The sequence below is a fragment of the Malaclemys terrapin genome, chromosome 4 (genome assembly GCF_027887155.1).
Source record: "Malaclemys terrapin pileata isolate rMalTer1 chromosome 4, rMalTer1.hap1, whole genome shotgun sequence".
Classification (NCBI taxonomy): domain Eukaryota; kingdom Metazoa; phylum Chordata; order Testudines; family Emydidae; genus Malaclemys; species Malaclemys terrapin.
The window spans coordinates 45181798-45191278 of NC_071508.1; positions in this window are offsets into that span (position 1 = coordinate 45181798).

Genomic DNA, 9481 nt, shown 5'->3' on the forward strand with positions numbered 1-9481 from the left:
GAGTGCTTTGCTAGATCAAGGCCCAGGTGCCATAATTAATGCTAAGTATCATTATTGACTCTTTTTCTGAAATGTGTATAAGAACTAGACTCCAGTGGATGCATTGTTCTGTTACTCTGTGGTAGCTAATCTCTTCAGCTGACCTGCTAAAAGAGTCTATTTGAGTTTTTAAAACATTTTCCTTTTGAAAAATAAAGTAAAAGCCTTTTCTCCTGCCATGTCATTGGCATGACACACGGTGTTCTCTGCTGCACAGAAGCAGACCAGCTCTGTGTCCCAGGATATTGCAGATCAGACTCTGATGCACAGATGGCCTTGAGAAAGCTGGCAGCTATGCGGAAGTGCTTATGTCTTCATCAGAGGGTGGAGCAGATAAAACAATTGCGTGAAATTGCCTTCCTGTGTCAGTAGGTTTTTTAACCCTTTTGTTTCAGGCTGTCTGACTGGGCTGTTTTCAGGCAGTACACAGTTGTGTAACAGGACCGCCCAGAGGAGTCAGGGGGCCAGGGGCAAAGCAATTTCGGGGGCCCCTTCCATAAAAAAAAGTTGCAATACTATAGAATACTATATTCTCTTGGGGACCCCTGCGGGGCCCGGGGCAAATTGCCCCACTTGCCCCCCCTCTGGGCGGCCCTGCTGTATAAAGACATACGCTCGGGTTTCAGGCTCACATATCAATCTTGATTCTTTCATTGAATAGCCCTTTCTCCGTTTCTATTATTACTTGCATCTGTGTCTGTTTCAGGGGCCACATCCTCCGCTGAAATCAGCATAACTCCAGGGCAACCAATGAAGCTGTGCCTATGTACATCAGCAGGGACTCTGGCTCTGCATGTCATGTGTGGACCACTTCGGCATATGTTTATTAGCCACCGTTTTTGAGTTCATAGCTTCTTTCATTATTGTTTTTATGAATAGCTCCCCCCTTCACTGGAGGAATCCTCAGGTTCTACCTTTAGCTCACCAAGCCCCCTGAAAAGGGGGTGGTTTTATTACAGTTTCCATGTCCAAATGCTGGGCGTGTTCTATACTCCTGCCAGCTCCCACATCACTGTGACATCACTCTTTGTTTGGCATGTTGAATCCTTTGCCATGTTATTTTTTGTAAGCTCTTATGCACTTCCACAGGGCGGTTAATTGTGTGGTGAAGGGGTGAGGCTATGATAGAGGAGATCTGAGTTCAATACTTGGCTCTGCTACAAGCTTCCTGTGTCACTTCAGGTGAGTCATTTGATCGTCCTCTGCCTCAGTTCCCCATCTGTAAAATGGGGAGAGTGGTAACATTTCCCTACCTCATGGGGGCAGGAGCATTCAATCATTTGTGTTGTGCTCAGAGGTAGGTCTATAGTTAGAATGTTTACACAGTCACATGCTATGTTTGTCTATACGTCTGTTTGTTCTGGTTCTTGGTTTATGAATATTACCTTTTCACACGTCATGTCCACCCCCTTAAGTAGCCCTTCATTGCTGCACCCTAAAGCTAGTTGACCGATACTGAGACAGTCTTCTAATATGCCAGATTCAAATACTGTGGGCCTGATTCTCCTTTCCTGAATCCCTGTGTTTGGAGTAAAGAAGGGCAGGGGCAAAGAAGATTTTTAAGCTGCCTTTGTGCTCCTCATATTCTGGGACTGTGCAGGGGCCTGCCTGTTTCCCTGTATCAGTTACGGAAGCCTCAGGGCTGCTCTAAGTTAGACTTTGTGTTGCATCCCACAGCCCTAAATTCAGTGCATTCTGGTCACACCCCCACTCCACCCCCTGCACCAGGGGCTGGGAGCAGGACCAGAGTTGAATCCTTAAGCAAGTCCCAGGAGAGGCCCTTAGCACAGAGGTATTCGCAGGGGGCCATTTCTGCAACTTTTAAGACCCCTTTAAGCTGCCAGAGTGGCATAAAGGGGCTTTAGTGTTATGGACAATCAGGCTCTGGTTCTTTATCTTTAAGTCTCCTCTGCTTTCTGCTCCCCATTTTGCTCCTTAAGCAAAAAATATGTCTTTAATTGGTACGATTTTTTGCCAGGGTACAATGATCTTTGAACTTATTCGTTACTTCTTCAGAGCTTTCTTCCCTTAATCATGCTCGGTATGAAATGCACTGTATAGCTGCAGGGCTAGTGCTATTGCACCATCAATAACTGGGCTTTTCTTTTTTTCCATTTGACTCACTCCGTGGCCCTTCTATGCAGCTCAGATTGCTTTCTGAGCCTTTCCTCAGATCTCCTTAGCATTCTCCAGGAGTTTTAGGGCAAGTGGAAGATTTACGTGTCACAGTCACATAGCGTGTACTGCAGCTGTTTTTATTGTGCCTGTCTCCTGTTGGAGTCAGCATCCCTTTCACCAGAGATTTGCAGTCAGGTCGGGTTTTCCAGTATTCCATTTTTTCCAGATCTGGTCCCATGTAATATTTCAGTGATGACACAGGTAGATTTTAGGGTAATTTATTACAGCACCAGCAGTAGTGTGTTAATCTAGCCTGGCTGTATTCTCTGGAGCTGGTTCATGTCTCTGTGTGTGGGTGGGCAGTAGTGTGGGATTGCACGGCCTGTCCTGCAGCACATGTGGCGATTTTACACTTCCTTCTGAAGCTTACCTCTTCATAGCACAGGTGTCAGCAGAGAGGGGATAGCGCCCTGCTGCAGCACACCCTTTTGAGATAATGGAATCGTTTGGGGGGGAAGGGATAAGAGGAAATTGTGTTAATCCGAGGGTGTGTCATGCCCAGCCAGAGTTGAGATGCTAATGAAAACCTTGTTCACTGTAACGACATTAAATAGTTAAATGTGGCTTCTCTGTCAAGAGCTGAGTGAACAATTGATTTTTCAGTTCAGGGACTGGACTGAAAAATATGAAAAAAGAATTTGGGTAGTTTTGAACTGAAACTGATTTTTTTCCCCTCACCAAAATGAAACAAACAAACAAACGATCATTAAAGACTGAAAACCATCTGAAATGAAACATTGGAATGAAATGAGATTTGGGGGGGGGGTTGTTTTGTTTACATTTCAGGTGTTTTTCACACTTTGTAAAAAAATATCTAGCTAAAGTTTGAAATTAAACGTCATTTCAAAACAAAAACTTGAAAGGTTACATTTTGAAATGTTTGAAACCAACTGGACTTTTTATGAAAAAATTTTTTTTTGGCAGCAGCTATTTACTGAATTTGACCTTAATTCGCAAATAGTTTTGATGCCCCCCAAAATGCATTTTGTGGAAAATTTATTCGCTGAAACTAATTCTTCCAGCTCTAGTTATCACTGGTTTACTCCCGTTGTAACAATCACCATTCAAATCATTTTAACCTTTTATTAAAGAGACAGAAAAAGAGAAAAAAACAGTTAAACCATTTAAAATATTAAGTGTTAAAACAGGCTTTCATTGTAACAATATTCTTTGTTCCCATTCCCTTTATCTGTCTCTCTCACCAACAGAAGTTGGTCCAATAAAAAATATTACTTCACCCACCTTGTCGCTCTATATAGGGGAAAGTCTTGTCTGACACTTTCTGATGGCATTAAAGATGGTATTCACTCTCCTTCTTTGGGCGGGGGGAAGAGAAAAAGTTAGTTTAGATGGTCTCAAGCTGCATGTGGTATACTTGTTGGTGTCCGATCCTGTTTTCTTTCAGGAAAAACAAACACAAGAGAGAAGAGAAAATGCAGCTTCTGTCTTGGGTGCTAATGTTACCTTGCAGCTTCCCAGTTGGGGCAACACAAGCCCAGCACACTCTGATCAGCCACTCCTAGACCTGGCTAACTCGTACCAGCGTTGGGCTGTTGAAGGTGGTGTTTTTAGCTACCTGTCCGGTCATTGGATCACAGCAGTGTCAGGGGAGGCAGGTTTGTATAATTTTTGGTGGTGCCCAGAATGGGTCCAAGTCCCGCCCCCTTAACCCTCCCCCTGCCTTGTAAGCGGATATATGTTTTTTAAAATAATGTAAAAAAGGACTGGAAACAATAAAAGTTTAACAGTTTCCCTATATTGCACAATTTGGGTGTGTGTGTGGGGGGTGAGGGCTGTGGCTGGCAGGTGCTGGCCTGGGGTGGGGTTGGGGATGAGGGGTTTGGGATGTGGGAGGGGGCTCAGGGCTGGGGCAGAGGGTTGGCATGCGGGGGGTGAGGGCTGCGGGGTAGAGCTGGGGATGAGGGGTTCCTGGTGCAGGAGGGGGCTCAGGGCTAGGGCAGAGGGTTGGGGTCTGGGGGGGTGAGGGCTCTGGCTGGGGGTGCAGGCTCTGGGGTGGGGCAGGGTTGGGGATGAGGAGTTTGGAGTACAGGCAGGCTGCCCCAGGGCTAGGGCCAGAGAGGAGGACTCCACAGTCCCCCCGGCCCTCTCTCCCCCTGCAGCAGCGAGCTCCGGAGGAGGGGGCCCCCTCGCACACTCACCCGGCACCATCACTGCACATGCTCCTAGGGGCCGGGCCCCTCTGAGGTCCATGGACCCCCCTCACCTCCCCTGTGGTGGGTGGGTGCCTGGGGGGAGAGGGCTGCCATCACATGTGGCCTCCTCTCCTGCTGCAGTCTGCTTCCCCTCACCATAGCCTCATGGGGGATGGGGCTGCCCCTGCCCCAGCATGGGGCAGGAGTGCTGGCTGCGGGTGGGAAGGCACGGATCACATAGTCGGACAAAAAGAACAGGAGTACTTGTGGCACCTTAGAGACTAACAAATTTATTAGAGCATAAGCTTTCGTGGGCTACAGCCCACTTCTTCGGAAGCATATAGTCGGACACTCACCCAAGCCCCAGCAGCTGCTCGGGTGAGGTCCAGACTCCGTCTCTCAGAAGCCCCCTTGGTGTCACCTCCCGGTGGGTGCAAGGGGAGGGGAGGGCTGCCAATCATGTGGTTGCCTCCTCCTCTCCGCAGGTGCAGCAGCTGCCTCAGCCTGCCACCACTCTCGTGTTGTAGGCAGCAGCGGCCGGTGGTGGCAGCGAGGGAGCACAGCGTGGAATGGCAGGGCAGCCGCTCGCTTGAGGCAGGGACACTCCAGGGTCCAGGGAAGGCACGCGGGGGCAGCAGGCAGGGCTGGGGGAGAGCATTGGTGGAGCCGGGCCCCTGGGCCCTGAATATTCCTGGGACCCGGGCACCATGGGCCCATACAACTCGCCGACCCCAAGCAGTGTTGCAAAAGGTGGAGCTGTCTTGGACGGCGAAGCCACATTCTTATTAGACAGGAGACAAATGGAGAGAGACAGGAAAGAGGAGAAATAAAGTGGGAAGGAAAATGACACATGGGGGAAGGAGCAACAGCAGGAAGCTAAGTCTCACCAGAGACGTTTTCTTTCTTTGCTGGTCTCTTCTCTCCCCTTTTGTTCAGGATTTAGCTGAAGATGGTGGAAGTGGTGATGTCATTGGGTTCCCTCTGTCTGGTCAGGATGTTTTTCAGGATCAGGATGATGACGGCTCAGTGGTGTCATGGTGGATCCCAGGAGACAGTGGAGTGGCAGCAGCTATGAGGGTGAAGCTTGTTCCTTCGAGTCCAAGAGTTCAGTTATTCCTCAGTCAACAATGTCCAACAAGGGGAGGCAACCACCTCCCATTAAAATTAACCAATCAAACTCATTATGGCAATTTAACCACCAGCATTTATTTCCTCCCATTTCTCTAATCTTTCATGTTATTATTATGCTAACCTGTGACTTTCCCCGGAGCTTTGCAGACCCTTCATCATGGTTCTTTTCAACAATCCAGTTTGTATCATTTGATTTGCCTTCAACTTTAATAACAGTTTTATCTAACAACCTGATCTGGAGTGTTGTTAACTAGGCCTCTGCACAACACTCCTTCCCACAGCCAGCTATTCCTATAGGAGGTGCAGGGGTATCTGTTGTGATTCTCCAAGAGTCCCTGCAGTAAAGATGATATAAAATAGCTCTTCAGCATTGGAGGTAGAGACACAGAATCTACTGTCAAATGGGCCAGCCCAGCAGATTAGAAACTATTCAGTAAGCGACCAAGAAGGAGAGACAAAGCTCCTGAATAATTTTGTTCTGGGGCTGTAACCTACTGGGTCCAGTGCCCGTAGCTAGTTAGAGGCTAATATTCCATCACCATTTTAACCCCTACTAACTGCATCTTTGAGCCATTAGATATCTCTGTGTGCTGTGCAGTGTTCCAGAAAGGTGTAGTCCCTGGTAAAGCAAGGAGACAAAGCTGGAACCAAAGCTATGGGGAAGTCTGTTTATTTGTATTGATAATTTGTAGTTTTCTTTAACAAATGCCTCCTGCCTCCAGACTGTGCTATTTTATATATCACAACACAGGCCACTACATCTTGCTATTTATTGACGCAATGTTTCTTTGTTTTTCCCCATCCTCTTTCAAAAAAGGCTGTATTCATTCTGAATTTTTTGTAGCAAATAACTAGAGACAAGCGTAAACCAAACCCACTCCCCTACTTGTCCCCCTTCCCATTTCTCCATTCCTTGTTCTGAATACATTAAATCCTGGGGGAGTTCAAAAACCAGATCTGGCTCTGAATTTTGTGGCGTGAGCCTGTTTCTGGATATGACAAAGAACCAGCTTAAAAGCCTGACATGTTGTTCCCTTGGCCTTAACATTACATATCTAAACATTTGTTAAACACCTTAGTGCCAGAATTCCTGCACAACTAAGACGCAGCCTTCACATTTACCGTCTGTGAAACCATTTTCCGCATCCCAGGTAATGACTTGCTATCCAATAAGCTGACTACAGTGGTTATTATAGTCCAGAGTTAATAATTAAGCAGTCCTGTTTGCTATGGGCTATTCTCTTAAATGCTGCACCGGAGAAGACTACACTAGGCATGATATACAGAGCAAAGTTGACAGAGAAAGAAAACCCCCTCTCTCAAAATAAACCCATGAGTCTGATGTAACACCAGTTCACTGGTTTTTGTGACATGCCCAGTGGCTTGTGAACTTTGTCTGGATGGATTTATTCTGTTGGAAGGATGGTCACTGGCCACAGTCTTGATAAATTAGGCAGGGAGAGAGAAAGAGGGAGTGTGTGAGTGAGAGGAGTAGGTGGTAAGGGAAGGATGGGGATGATTTGATGTTCTGATTCTCAGAGTGTCACATCTGAGAAGTGGATTTTAAAAGAAAAATAAATTGTGAGCACACTTTCCCCAGACAATAATGTCTTGAGGAATAAGCTTCCACACACGATACTGAGCAAGGAATGATGGAGGAGCACTGGCTGCGGAGACCCCACAGGTCCTGCAGCCCCACCAGGAATCAAACTCAGCCCTGCTGCACCTCAGTCATTTAGAACCTTTCTGCACAGCCCTGTGGGGAATTGGGTTATAACACAATTGCAAGCGGAGAGCTTTATAGCAGGGTTTGACCTTGTCTGTGTTAATGGGAACAAATCATAATGCAAGAATATTATATTTTATTACAGCGTTGGAGCCTGATTCTCCGCTGGCTCCTAAACAGGGGGGACATAGGTGCCTTTCTGCTCACCCAGATCCTGGGGGGTAACCGGGGACTGAAGCCTCAGAGCTATTTAACTAGCACTCCTGGAGAAGCTCCCAATGGCCAGCTTGCTATGCTGGCTTTACACCCCCTGTGTATTCTGCTGTGCAAAGGGAATTGCCATCTGCCCTGTCAAAGCAGCTCTCCATCCCTTTAGTGCCAAATGGATGGAGCAGCTGCCAAGGATCTTGCATGTAATTGTTCCAGGCAGGCTCCCAGTTAGGCCATGTCTACACTGCAAAATTAAGTCGACCTAACAGTACAGCCACTGCAGTAATTACATCATTTGTGCATTGCTACTCTTTGATCCTTGTGTCGGTGGTGCACGTCCTCACTGGGAGCGCTTGTATCAATTGTACTGCCAGCGTGGGGCATTGTGGGATGGCTTCTGAAAGCCAGTAACAGTCCATGTAAGTAACCCAGTATCTACACTGCCACTGCGTTGACCTACCTACATTGACCAGGACTCTATACCTCTTGTGGAGGTGAAGTTATTAAGTTGTGTAGCGGGGCAGTTATATTGGCGGGAGTGAAATTTTAGTGTAGACACTTCCAGGGATGGCTCTAGGCACCGGTGCTCCAAGCATGTGCTTGGGGCGGCACTTTCCAAGGGGTGGCACTCTGGATCCTTTTTTTTTTTTTTTTTGCTTGGGGCTCAAAAAGCCAGAAGCCGGGGCAAGGCAGCGGGGTGAGGGCTGGGCCTGGGCATGTGGACTCTGGGGTGGGGCTGGGGATTAAAGGTTCGGGGTGCAGGAGGGTGCTCCGAGCTGGGACCGAGGGGTTCGGAGGGCGTGAGGGGGATCAGGGCTGGGGCAGGGGGTTAGGATGCGGGGGGAGGGGTGGCTCAGGGATGCAGGGTCTGGGTGGCGCTTACTTCAAGCAGCTTCCAGAAGCAGCGGTATGTCCCCCACTCCAGCTCCTATCCCTCCCCTTCCCCAAAGTCCCCGCCCTAACTCCCCCTCCTCCCTCCCAGCCACGCGAAAAGGGCTGCCCGAGCGCTACCGGCTTTACGGTTTGCCAGGCAGCCTCCAGACCCTGCGCCACGGGCCGGCGCTTCCCCAGCACAGCTGGAGCCCGGGAGGGGAAGCGCCCAGCCGGGGGTGCAGGGTCTGGAGGCTGCCCGGAAAACCATGAAGCTGGTAGTACTCGGGCTTCGGGCAGCCCCTATGCCTCCGGACCCTGCGCCCCTGGCCGGGCACTTCTCCTCCCCGGCTCCAGCTGCTCCGCTCCTCCCCGGACTCAGACTTCGGCTCTGTTTAAGAGCGAAGCTGCCCGAGCCAGCGCTACTGGCTTCAGGTAGCCCCCCTTGCCTCCGGACCCCGAGCCGCTGGCTGGGCACTTCTCCTCCCCGGCTCCAGCTGCTCTGCTCCGGCGGCGCAGGGTCTGAAGGCACGGGGGCTGCCCAAAGCCGGTAGCGCTGGCTCGGGCAGCTTGGCTCTTAAACAGAGCCGAAGTCTGAGTCCGGGGAGCAGCAGAGCAGCCGCGGGAGAGGAAGTGCCCGGCTGGTATTTTTTCCGGACATGTTCGGCTTTTTGGCAATTCCCCCCGGACGGGGGTTTGATTGCCGAAAAGCCGGACATGTCCGGGAAAAAACGGACGTATGGTAACCCTAGACAATGGGAGCTGTGGGGGCGGCACTAGGGGCAGGGACAGCGTGTGGAGCGGAGCCCCCTGGCTGCCCCAAGCATAGGAGCTGTAGGGGAGACATGCTGCTGCTTCCGGGAGCTGTGCGGAGCGGCCTCCGACCCTGCTCCCCGATTGGAGCGCCGGAGTGGGGCAAGTCTCAGACCCTGCTCCCCAGTGGGAGCTTGAGGGATGGATTAAAATGGCTGGCGGGCCGAATCTGGGCCGCAGGCCGTAGTTTGCCCACCCCTGTTGTACACAGAGGTGTAGAAATGCTGGCTGTGGGGTAGCTACTAATGACTCCTGCTCCAAACTTCCCCAGTGAGGAGAAGCCTATAGCAAGTGGCTTTAACAGAAGGTGGGGGTGTCAGGTGTGCTGAGGTGGGTCAAAATAAGGAAGATCATTAACACC